The sequence below is a fragment of the Mustela erminea genome, chromosome 9 (genome assembly GCF_009829155.1).
Source record: "Mustela erminea isolate mMusErm1 chromosome 9, mMusErm1.Pri, whole genome shotgun sequence".
Lineage (NCBI taxonomy): Eukaryota > Metazoa > Chordata > Mammalia > Carnivora > Mustelidae > Mustela > Mustela erminea.
Window position 1 is genome coordinate 66,263,915 of NC_045622.1, and position 13,195 is coordinate 66,277,109.

Genomic DNA, 13,195 nt, shown 5'->3' on the forward strand with positions numbered 1-13,195 from the left:
GGGACAGCTGGAGGATGGGAATGGCCTTTGAAACTGGTAGAAGGAGAGAGAGCCACAGAAGGCCGTGAGCAGAAGGGAGAAATGTGGAGAGTACTAGGGCACCACAAGCTCGCCTGACTATCCCCAGGGTCCTGCCCGACAGGAGACAGTGCTAACCAGCTGCCCCCTCCCGAGCCCTTCTAAACAGCCCTCCTTTTAAGTTTTACTTTCCGCTGAGCTGCAATCGCTCACCGCTGGGTGCCAAGGTTGCCCACCACGTCCCTGATTGTGAAACCAAAAATGTGGCCCAGAAATCCATTTCACTCCTATAAAATGCCTGGGCACATCCCTAAGGGAGCACGGTAGAGTTTGCCGCACGAGGCACAGCCGCTTCCCGGCTCTGCTGCCTGAGACCTGTGTAATTATACACTGATTACTGCTCGCTCTCTGCACTGTTGGCCCCGCTCAGCACTTCGTAACTACCAAAGGATCTGCTGGTGAGGGGCCAGTGGAACCCATCTGTGGTGAGTGGATTTCTTTGGATCACCACCCCTCCGCTGCTACTGCCAGTGCTGCCCTGAGCTCAGGTTCAGTCCTCCATCCCCAGCAGGACCTGACAGAGCAACCACGCACTCACAGTGACAGCAACGTGTCTAGAGCTACGGCCTGCAGCCACCCCAGAGGTTCCCATTCCTGCCTTAAATATCTCCTAGGAGGCTTGCTCCCCTCCATCCCAAACCACCCCAAAAAGCCATCCTAACTGCCCCCTCTGCCCTGTCTCTTTTCCAAGAGCATTTGGGTTTGGGGAGTTACCATCCCCAGGAGGAAAGGGGGCCACAGAGATGCGGAGTCTGCAGCAAGTGGAGGGCCCAGGTAGCCTCAGGGGTGCTATGACCTGAAATAGCTCAGGAAGCCCCTATGTGGGGGAGAAAGGGGAGGTCTGAGGGGAAGACTTCTATGACCAAATACATGGGGTTACCCTAGAAGTAAATCAGCTTTCTTATTCTAAGGTGTCACAGAATCTATATTTAGTTCATTCCAAAACAAAGATTTTCAAATGTATTTATCCTCAGAACTCTATGCCATAGAGTACACACTGACCTAGTGTTCCATGGAACACACTCTGGGAACTAGAACTCTCTCGGCGGCTATGTTGTGACAAGTTTGGCTGGATTCTTCATGGGGCTGAGACACAGCCATCTATTCCCCAGACACCCAATATAGGGGAAGTGTTCATGGAAAGGCAGAAGCAGCCAGATTTGAGGCCTGCAGAGCCCTGTCGCAGACAGAGTTTATCTGAGCCTGTGGTCCCCCCGCAGTGGGGTGAGGAACCCGGAAGGAGCAGGCAGGGCAGGGAGCCACAAGGGCTGGTCTGAAGGAGGCTGCTGGTCAGGAAATCCATACTCCTTGAGCCTGCTCTTACAGGCACCTTCCCAGGCACTCTGAGATCATGGTCACGTTAAACACTACCAACATCCCAGTGAAATGTGTATCATTATCGCCATTGTACAGATGTGGAAACTGAGACTCAAAGATGCTAAGAAACCAGTAAGATTTGAACCAAGATTCTGAATGATGGGTCCTGCTAAGGACCCTGATGGGAGTCCTGGCTGCCTGAGGGAGGGCAAAGGGCAGAGCTTATGGACTATATCCCATCCACTCTACCCACCACCGGCATCCATGCCAATCTAGGTGCCGAGGGCCTGGCCCCTCTCTGGCTGCCAGCAGGCTGCTGGGGACTCTTTTATCAGATATAACTTGTGAGCATTTTCCTGACACAGTGTAAACATTTGCCAGGAACAGGGTTCTTATCCTCCCAAACCCCCGCTTAATTCCCCCACTAGTGCCCAGGAGAGTCAGACTTCAATGGTGTTGTCCAGGACTGGGCACATGTCGGTGTGTGAAAAGCACACGTTAATGCATGTCCCCCGTGATGACACTCACCTGGTCTCTGGTTTCTGACTTAGACCTGCTCTGTTCGTTTTGGGAAATCCAATTATTGTCAGCAAAGTAATTCCTTGCACCCCATAATTTCCAACAGATTAATCCCAAACCTGGCCAAGACATTCAGGGGCAGCTTCTGCATCTCCAAACACATTTGGGCAGACATTTCCCAGCTTCCCAGAGGCCTGGAAGTCCGGCAAGGAAGAACGGTTGTGGGGGAGAGAACACTATTGGTGCCAAAGAACAGAGTTCACATGCACTCTGGATAGCCAGACTAGCGGGGGACAGCCCAGGCAGCTTCAAAGGCCACCTGCTACATTTGCCCCGTCCATCCACAGATTTTTAGTCAGCACCCACTGTGGGCTAAGAAAAGATTTTAGAAGTGTCCCTGGTCAACAAAAAGTGTCCCTGGGTTCTTTACTTATAAGTGAGTGGAACTGAATTAATATCTGTGGGCATCAGCTCTATGACATTTTATTTCACAGTATCTTCACTATAGTGCGGGCAAACAGTATCCCCACTTTCTAAAGGGAAGACTGAAGCTCAAGGAAGCTAAATTATTTATAAAAGGTCATACAACCGTGCTGACCTGTTATCAGAACCTAACCTCTTTCCTCCTTATCATCCTGTCCTAGGCTTGAAAGGTTTAAAAGCACTAGATGGCCTCATCAAGGATAACTCCGATTGCTGAAGTTGGGCTCAGAACAGATTCTGCCTGAGTCCCAGCTAACAACGGTGGCATCTGGGCCAGGGTAGAGGTCCCAGCTGGCTGTCAGGTGGCCAGGGCTCCTCATAGTATGAGGAGTATGAGTCCCCTAGTCCGGGGTCTAATCTGCTGCTAAGTATTGAACAAGCATGGGCAAGGGGAAGATTGCCCTCCCTTACCTATCAAAAACACCAGCTTCCTGCACCTCCTATGATGTTTTCTTTTTCATAGGCCTTAGCATGGCCTGATGCTTCATTATGTATCTATATGTCTACCTCTTGAGAGCCTAAGGCCACCACAGAAATGACAGTTGGATTGTCACCCCAGTTCACAGTATATACAGGGCTAGCTCATGGCTGGGACACGGAAGCCTCGCAGTACCTATTTGTTGGATGAATAAATGAACAGAAGCCCAAGATGTTCAAAAAGGATGCAAGAAAGCACTTGGCTACCCAAACGAGGCCCATTTCCTGTCCCAGAGGAATTCAGGGCACTGCAAGAACTTGCCAGTGAATGACCATACTCATTTCAATGGTCTCTAATGAGTTCTGGGGAAAGGCGGTTGGCACTAAGCATCCCGCAGTTCCAGTTTTTAAAGAGAATAAAGAAGTCAATTCTAGACTACAGACCTACAGGGGTACCCATTAAAGACCCCAGGAGAATTATGCCAGGGATAACCTGAGCACTAGGAGCCCAGATGATCTGCTCTCCTGGGATGAATAATGTTCTCTCCTCAACCCCCATCAAGTTCATGTCCATCTAGAACTTCAGAATGTGACCTTATTTGGAAATAGAGTCTTTGTAGATATACTTAGTTAAGATGAGGTCACCGTGGATTAGAGTGGGCCCTAATCCAATGACATGGGTCTTTGTAAGAAGAGAAAACAGAGATGCAGAGATGCACAGGAAAACCTGTCTTGTGAAGATGGAGCGGAGACTGGAGTGATGGCCCTTACAAACAACACCAGGAGTTAACAAGAACCACCAGAAGCCAGGAAGAAGCAAGGAAGGATTCTTCCCTAAAAACCCCCCAGAAGGAGCATGACCCTATCAAACACCTTGGTTTTGGACTTCTGGGCTCCAGAACTATGAGAGAATAAGTTGATGTTGTTTTAAGCCATTCATTCAGTGGTATGTTGTTACAACCACCAAGTTCACATCCTGTCAGATTTAGTTCATTTCTTTAACAGAATTACTGGAGAACAAGGCAATAGTGAAGGCTTTCTGAGAGGGTATGCCCACCTTGGCCAGAACTGCCTCAGATAAAGGACTAGGCTCCATGGTCAGCTGAAACACCCTGAATAGGAGGAAACTCTCTTGGACCAAGTGGACCCTTTCTTGAAGAGATGGAACTCTTCTCCAAAGAATTTCAGCATATAACCGGAAAGGCAACAGTTTGAAAGAACACAGGATTACCTGGACATTAATCTGGCTTCCCTTCTCTCATTTCCTTGCAGTCTTATAACTTAGATCAGATGTAAGTCAATGCTAGACATCAGCAGACCATCCTTCACCAAGCGAATCAATCACCTGGAGTTGATAGGACCTGAAAGGTCACTTTGTGTAAACACTTCTGGGTTTAAAGGAGAAAACTGGGACCGAGGGAAAGGAGTGGCATTACATGCCCAAGGACATACAAGGAGGTAGAGGCACAGATAAACTCAGGATTCCTGCTGTCATGCAGTCAGGGTTAACAGAAGGAGTAAAGGTGGAACTCCACTGTGTGGTTAAGAAGTCAACTGTCAAGGTCATGCAAGTTGTATATGCAGGTGGTAAAACTAGGAGACTCCATCCACGTTGTTGTTTGCCCCCAGAACTCTGCCAGACACACCCTGTGCCCCATACATGGCAGTGCTGACTGTCGCCTGAACTGCCACCTATAGGGATTGCAAAATTGTCACTGGAGTCCATCAGCAACACAACACTAGTTAACTTGGGTTTCCATGGGCAATTCCAGAATAGACATTACTGGAGGAAAGTGGGTCAGTCTCACTTGTGTGCGTGATAGTGCCCTTGAGTAAAAAATACATTTAACACCGATTTTTTAGAATTTTCTGATTTACACAAGTTCCGACTTGCTACCTCTGTTGAGTATTTCTGCAATTTGCATGTGGAAGTTGCACCACGCCACCGCAAACCATGCCCCCAACTTTGCACGATGTAAGCTGCCAGCAGCCTGCACTGGGGAGCAGCAGTCATCTGAAATTCCAAAAGGAGTAAGCAGAACATGCGGCTATTTGCAGGAAACACTTTGAGATGTGTCAACGTAAGCTACCCTTCTCTTTAGCAAATATTAGCGACTAACACTATCCGGTTATGAGTGGCAGAAAAATGTGCAGTAACCTACCGTTCCAAATGGGTTCAGATGTTGTGTTCAGTGCATGTTATAGCCTAAAGAATATAGAGCAAAAGGTGTACAGGTTTTGTTACAAGAAAATCCATTTTTCTTGGTCCCAACAAATAAATGTTGAAGAAATATTTCAAGAACATTAGATAGAAGAGGTGTTACATCATGAGCCTGCCTGGGAAGCCAGCAGATCTCAGGGAGGCCCTGGTATCAGAGCCTGTGTCTGTCCCTGACCATCCCAGAATACTGGTGTTGGATGGCCTTCGGGGACTGCCCAGTCTGGCTGCTTTCACGTTGTTTCAGGAAGCCCCGGGATGCCACAGAGGTGTCCCTGCAAACCGGAGGGTACCTGAGCTTCACTCCTAACAAGACTGCCATCTTACTTCTATTTTTAGAACTCTATGCTAGATTTCATTTGTAATGGGGTTGCGCTGGTTTTTTATACAATCGTTATTGTTCTACTCTGGTACCCTCACAGTTATTTGGATGGACCCTTTAACCAGAGAACTTGGAGCCAACTCTAATCTCTGCCATGTACTAACAGGGGGACACTAGAGAAATTGTTTAACTGCCCTGTGCCTCCATTTCATCATCCGAAAAATGGAGATGGGAACAGTACTACCTTGCAGAGTCGTTGCAGGGGTGAAATGAACTAGTACTTGAAAGACCTGTAGAAAAGCAAATGGCACGTGTATGCAAAGCCCTTGACACGTGCCAGCTGCTATTAAGACTGTTTTACATCCTCACCGTACAGAAAAGGAAACTGGAGCCCCGGAGAGCAAAGCAACACACCCGAGGTGGCCCAGATCAGAGCCCTGGTCCCTAGACTCCGAGGGCAAGGAGCTCTCACGCCACCCAGCTGGCTTCAATCACCACCCAACTGCCAGGAAGACTGCCGAGGCTCCTGGTGATCACAGCTGGTCCTTGTCCACCCACTGAGCCCCACGCTTCTCAGCTCCGGGTGGGAGTTGATCACTTGTCAAACCCAGCTACAGAATGAACTCAGCTGTGAGTGTTTTTGAGCTACTCAAATTGTCGTCCCCAAAGTGGGTCTGGATGGATGAAGCCGAAGGCAGCTGAGGCAGGCCTGGAGAAATGGATGAGGCCCTCCATGACCCAGCCCTGACCGGTGCCAGCCAGCGCCACTCCCCACCTTGTTGGACAAGCTCTCTCCATGCAGGTGTCCCCACAGGTGTCCCCCCTCAGCCACAAAATGTTTAGAAAAGACCACATCCCCTGACATCTAAGAGGCTCATTTCTTTTTGGCGTTTCCATGTCTCTGAGATGATGACAAATCTTACAATCAATGTGTACTTTTAATGTGGTAGTGTTTCTTCTTTTTCCTCTGAGAAATGATTATTAAACCGATGATGAATCTTATAATTAGTGGCATGCTAAAATAGACAAAGGCCTTGTAACAAATGCAGAGGGATCCTCAATAGGGAAAGACAAGTAAGGAAAGAACAGCTAAGTCCTGCCACTGAGTGCTTGCAAATGCTCCAGCTGGGTGCTTCCCGCCATAGGTCCAAGGTGTCAGGGAGGGTGAGGCCGGGCTCGGAGCCCATGTGGCACTTGTCCCTGTGGCGGGAGCCGGGGTGTGCCCTGGGCCTGGGGTAATTTAGGGGCAGGAATGACCGTGCATCAGGCCTTGAGCCACGAGGCATTTCCCACCCTTCTCCCCAAATAGCAGAGAGGGAAAGCCTAGCCCTGGGCTCAGAGTTTCCTGGCCTGGAGCCCCAGCAGCTGAGAAGCTGCTGGACTTACCCCAGCTTCCCTGGCAGGAAAGCACACTGGGGGTGGAGGAAACATGGCAATGGTCCCTGTCGCTCCACTGTGACGAAGTGGGTGGAGAGCTTGGCTCAAGGAGACCTACTTCATGGAGAGAATTATACCTGCACCATAGGATGGGTGGTTGCCAGAGCCCCCGGCTGATCGTACCCCTCATGGGGGATAGTAGCGGTTCTCATCTCCGTGTCTGGAATGCCCTGCCGGCCTTGCCAGAACAGCCCTGACAAGTGGTGATTAAAGCACAGCCTGGGGCGCCCAGGTGGCTCAGTTGGTTAAGCGACTGCCTTCAGCTCAAGTCATGATCCTGGAGTCCAGGTATCAAATCCCACATCAGGCTCTCTGCTCGCTGGGGAGTCTGAGTCTGCTTCTCCCCCTAACCTCTCTCCTTTTATGCTTTCTCTTTAAAAAAAAAAAAAAAAAGGCACAGCCTGCCTGGGTCTGAACCCTAGTTCCACCACTTACTAAGCTGTATCCCTGTGTACAGTTACTTCCTTGTCTGGAGGAAAACAGAGGTGAGCGCCTCCCTCCCCAGCTGTTATGAGTTATAATAGGTAAAATGTGACCCAGCACCTAGTAAGTTCTACTTAAGTGATAAGTTTAGATCTCTATATTTAGAGATCTGCTCTTTGCCTGGTAAACTCCCACCACCCTTTGAAAATCCAACCCGGCAATCACCTCCCAGAAGCCTTCCTGGACTACCCACACCCTCATTTTCTCCTCCAGCTGCCTCCAGTCCTTGGTTGTAAATGGTGAGGTGACTTTGCTGGGCGAAGAGGGGCCGCTGGCCTCCCCATTTATTGTCTGCATCGTACTATAACTGTCTGCTGATTTCTCTTGTTAGAGAGGGCACTTTGTAAAGGCAGGACTGAGTCTTGATCCTCTTTGTGCTCCCACTACTTGGAACAGGACCTGGAACTGAGAGCACCCCCATGACCACTTACAGCACAGAAGGGAATGGGACAGAATGAAATGTGCCAGCATAGCATGGGATGGAATAGGATGGGACAGGCTGGGATAAAATGGAACAGAATTGTTAGGACAAGATCTTTTCCAATCACAACCAAGACACTTCCTCGAGGCAGATTCAAGAAGAAAAACAACCTTCCTGTGATAGGTGATTCACCAGTTGGGGTTGATACCTTTGAGGTCTGGAACAAGCAGATCTCCCGCGGGGCCATCAGACCAGGGCAAGCCCTCTGGATCCTGCCTGAGAGAAGCCTGTTCTAGAGCCAGCGGGGAGCCCAGCTGCAGACCCTCTCCTCAGGCTGCCGGCTCTTTCAGGCGTGCTGGTCCAGGAAATGGAGGCCAGCTCCCTGCACAGGACACCAGCCCCAGGCAAGCCACCACTGGCAGCTCCGATGGGGACCATTCTCCTGGGCCCTCACGGCTGATCAGGTCTCCAGGGAGCAGAACTGTGGCCATTCTTGCCAGGCCTTTCTTGGGGGACTCCCTCTCCTAGCCTTCCTGCAGGGAGGAAGGAGTTGTTGGCACAAGATGCCAGGACTCTGACCACTGGGGAGCTGGCAAAGCTTACAGCTCAGCCGCTGTACAGGACAAGGGTCCTGTCCCGCAGAGGCCCCTGGTTGACACTCCTGCCACAGAAAACTCATTTGATTTAACCTTTCTTCCCATTATGGCATTCTAACGAAAAAGTCACTTAAGATCTTCAGTGAAAAATACATTTTACTAGAACAATGCATAACCCAAATACCATTTGCCTTTTCTTATCAATCCTTAGTTCATTCATCACTTTTATTAAAAATCCATGAAGAAACAGCAGCCTCAAAAACTGCCGGGTGCCTTTTTCAGGGAAGTAAAGAGCAAAAGGAAAGGAAGGGGAAAGGAAATTAAGACTCTGTGGGAGCACCGTCACCTTCTCTCGATAGGAGGCCCTTTCTCTACCCTCCACAGGCAGCCTCACCCACGCAACTCCCTACCCTGAGACGAAACGCCGTCCAGGGGTCACAGGTGTGGTTTTTTCCAGAGAAACAAGGCACTGCCTCCAGAAATCCTGGGATTCCAAGCAGGAGAGGAGTAGGCGGCTGCTGGGCGGAGCCAACAAGGGGGAACCATTACGTGGAAAGGGGGAGTCAGGACAGAAGACGGGGTAATGAGGTACATTCACCACCAATCTTCAGAGGGGCATGTGTGGTCTCCCCCATGTCCTGCTGAGGAATCTGTGGCTCACAGGGGTGAAGGGACCTGCTCAGGGTCACACAGTGAGTAAGTGCAGGGCAGGCTGCTGGCCAGGCCCTCTGAGCGCCCCCACACACCGCACTCTGAACTCTTCCTCTTTTTATTCATTTTTTTATTTTAATTTTTTAATAAACATATAATATATTATTAACCCCAGGGGTACAGGTCTGTGAATCACCAGGTTTACATACTTCATAGCACTCACCACAGCACATACCCTCCCTAATGTCCTTAACCCCACCACCCTCTCCATATCCCCCTCCCCCCAGCAATCCTCAGTTTGTTTTGTGAGATTAAGAGTCACTTATGGTTTGTCTCCCTCCCTTCCTACCCCCCAAACCCCCCCACGTTGCATCTCCAATTTCTCATATCAGGGAGATCATATGATATGAACTATTCCTCTTTAAGCAAAGGTGTGGGCCCACTCCCTTAGGTGCTGGGTCTTCCAGGAAGCAAAAGCAGGGCCTTAGGAGTTGACCTTCTCTTCACCTCCCCCGGGCTGAGGCTTCATTAGGTCCCCTGCCATCCCTTGAGGTCCTCAAGTTCACAGACAGCGATGCAGGAAGGGTCCATGCTTCCTGTGTGCTGGCTCTCTCCCTGCTTTCCACAATGGACCATCCTTCTCCTGAGGCTTCCTGCTTCAACCTTCCTGCTGTAAACAAGACCCCGCCACACACACACACAGGCCCAGGAGTTGCCTCCCTGACCCCCACCCCACCTGGCAGAGGTGCCCTCGGGGAGTCCCTCGGTTAACCGGAGGATGTCCAAATCGGTCTTCCCCGAGTCAGCGTGTGGCGGTTGTCCTCACGCTCCGGGTGCTTGGCTCTTCCTGACTTTGCTTTCACCATTCATCTTCAGACCCACCTGCAGCCTCTTCTTTCTGGAAGCTTAGTTCCAGTCATCTAAATAAGACCCCTTGGTAGAAGAACAGTCAAGAGCTAGGAAGAGAGGCTCTGCTGCCTTGAATGGCATCGCTGAAGAAAGCCCTTGGACAGACTCCAGCCGGGAGCCCCACCACCAAGAGACCCAAGTAGATTCCAACCTGTGAGTTTGAACATTTAAGCTGAAAAGAGATTTAAATGCTCAGATTTTACTGGCACTTACAGTGTCTTCCGTGTGTAGGCGGTGGGCTGGGCACACCTGTAGGTATTATCTCCTTTAACTATCACTCCATGTCCATTTCACAACTGAGGAAACTGAGGCTCAGGATATTTACATAGCTTATAGATGGGGGGGTGGTGGTGGGTCCTACAGCTAATACGTGGGATTCTAACCCAGGCCTTCCGATGTCAAGTTCAACTCTCTCTACATAGCCCTGCCTCTCCAACACCACACTTTTGTGGAAACTATTCTGAAAAATCAAAGCAACTCTTTTCTATCCAGAACTATAAATACCCAGAGACAGGGAGATGAGATGAGTTGAGAAAACAGACATCCTTTCCCAGGATTTGGGAGCAAATTCTTGCAAAGCTCCCAAAAGCATTTTGAGTTCTGAAAGCAAGAAACTGTCAGTGCAAAAGATTAAAAAAAAAAAAAAGGAAAGAGTGAGCAGAGTCTAAAAGATCAAGGGCTATGCTGATCTGACACTGGAATCATCACAGCTTTTCCAGCACCCAAACCTACTGGGGACCTATTTGGTGCTGCCCATGAGTGAGGCACCCACTTGCTTAACCTGACAAGAGTCCCAGGAATTAGGTACTGACATGAACCCCATTCTACAGTTGGAGAAACTTGAGCACAGAGGTCACAGAGCTTATAGGCTTCAACCTCAGGATGTGTGGCTCCAAAGCCCACATTTGTGGCCACTATGCTATCCTGTCTCCAGCCAAACAGCCTAGCTTAAGAGGCAGCATGCCTGCCTCTCTGCTGGGACCCCATTCTAGGTCCTAAGAGGATAGGCATATTCCTGGGAAAACTGTACACTCTGCTGTCAACTCCCGCTGGGAACCCAAATCCAGCCGTGCATTCCCAAATCCCCAGAAGGAAGGATCATGGGCAAGGATCCCACATGGGGGAGCAGAACTGGAGAAAATATATACTGGCTCCACCCGTTAGGGCCCTTGGGGCTTCTCCTTCATGTCCCCCTCTCTTCTTCCCGACAGCACCCTGCATTTCCGTCCGTTGAGGGTTGGAAGTCTCATTTGCCTCAAGTGAAAACTGTCACAGCTCATCAGAGTGGTGGCAGTGGAAGCAGTCCCCCATTCCAGAACAAATTTGTTGCTAATTGAGTTGTCTGGAATTGAACGCCAATTTTTCTATGAAAACCACGCTAACTTAAGGAGTGGTCTCCAGGCAGCTACACGTTTACCCTGAAGGCACCTGGCCAACATTTATCCCACTCTGTACCATCCAGTACAGTACGCACAAGCCACATGTGGTTATTTTAATTTAAATATGTTAATGAAAATTAGTCTCACCAGCCACGTTTCAAGTGTTCAAAGTGACATGTGGCTCCTGGATATAGAACTGAACAGAGCAAATCTAGAACATTTCCATTATCTACGAAAGTTCTAATGGACAGATTTGATCTAGACCCTGGCCCCAAATTCTAACAACATCTAAGAAAACAAATTCCTTCAAGGTTAAACTTGGGGTGCCAGGAACACCACCTCTCTTGAAGGAAAGCATGGTAAACTTCAGGAGATAGGGAGGGGGGCCACACAGTCTGTCCCAGCTCTGACATTTCTTAACCATATCACTAAATTGTCTGTGCCTCAGTTTCCTCACCTGGAACACGGGGACAATGCCCTCTTTACAGGTATTTATGAGGATCAAGTTAGATGGTGACCAACATACTCAGTACTAATGCAACCTGCCACATAGCGGCGGCCAGGACCCCAATCTAAGCCATCATCAGAAACTGCCATAGTCTGGGGTGGAGGTGGTAAAGGGATGAAATAGGACTTCTGGCTGCAGGGGAGCAGTGGTGGAGAGCAGGAAGCTGGCAGCCTTGTGGCCTCAGGAGTCTGCTCTGCTCTCCTCTGTCCATCCCCTGTCATTTCACAAGTCCTTGTGTCAGAATGCTCTAAGGCCACTTGAAATCAGCAACCATGAGGGTATGTACTCCAATTCCTCTAGAAGAGGGAGGACAAGGGGAAGAGAGGGCCAGAAATGCCATAAGGTGGCATGGAAATAAGAGAAAAGCCTTTGAGCCATTTAAGAATCCATTCATTCAACTGACAATTACTGAGCATCTTAGGGCTTTGTATTAGGAACTAAGAAGACACAGATGAATAAGACCTGGTCCCTGCCTTCAAGACCTCCACAAATTAATGGGTGAGACCAACAGAAAATGAATCAAAGCACGAGTGTGGCAAGTTCTCCCATACTGGAAAATCCAGTGGGTGTCAGGAGCTTAGACAACCAGGTGGGCAACAGGGTCTTGGGAACGGGAAGGGAGAAAGGTCCGGAAGGCTTCCAAGAGGTGGTGCTTGCGCTAAATCTTTAAGGGCAGAGTGTAGAGATGGGTCCCAGGCAAAGGAAACTGCAGGAACAAACATATATGGGACATGCATACTCTGTGTCATTACATCAAGCAGTTCCACGGAGCCTGGGGCTTCTTGGGAAGTGATGGGACATGAGTGTGGAGGGAGCAGGTCATGAATTCTTGGGGTGTCAGGCCACAGATCTGCCCCGTGTACTTTCTCACTCCCCAACATGCCCATTTTACCATGGCAAGAAGAGCAAAAAGGCTGAGCCACATTGTACGGTCACATTTAAACTCTCTGTTCAGACTTGGCCTCCTTCGTGTCTGCTCATATTCCAACAGGGAGCCTTTGTCATTGTGTGTAGAGAATGTTCCTAAGTTAGGGCTTATTTATACATTAAAAAAAAATTATAAATGTACGCAAAGTATGAGCTCTGTTTGGATCCTGAATTGCACACACGCTAATAAGTTGGGTTTGCATGCTTTTTCTTAAAAGGTCAGGTAGTAAAATATCTGAGGCTTGGTGGGACAGACTGTCTCCCAACTACCCCACTGTGCAGCTGTAGCAGAAAAACAGCCATAAACAATACAGAAATGACTGAGAGTGGCTGTGTTCCAAGAAAACTTTATTTATGAAAACAGGCAGCAGGCAGGATTTGGCCCCTGTAGCCAACTCCTGCTATAAAGAACATCCTTGGGCCCAGCAGGGAAATATGCATAACGATTGTAGATAATAGTATTGTATTGACGTTAATTTTTCTGAGTATGATAAGTCTGTTGTGGGTCTGCAGGAGAATGTCTTTGTTCT

The 13,195-nt window shown here is 49.2% G+C and overlaps 1 protein-coding gene and 1 long non-coding RNA gene across 3 annotated transcripts in view; both read right to left on the minus strand.

Moving 5' to 3' along the window:
* The window catches only part of GALNT18 (polypeptide N-acetylgalactosaminyltransferase 18), a 352,322-nt gene that overhangs the window by 291,011 nt on the left and 48,116 nt on the right, over positions 1–13,195 (minus strand). The window lies entirely within an intron of this gene.
* On the minus strand, positions 23–12,178 carry LOC116598826. Its single transcript, XR_004289164.1, has 3 exons — positions 11,621–12,178; positions 8,355–8,356; positions 23–33 (listed from the first exon to the last, which is right to left on the minus strand). It is a non-coding gene; the product is annotated as an uncharacterized LOC116598826 (long non-coding RNA).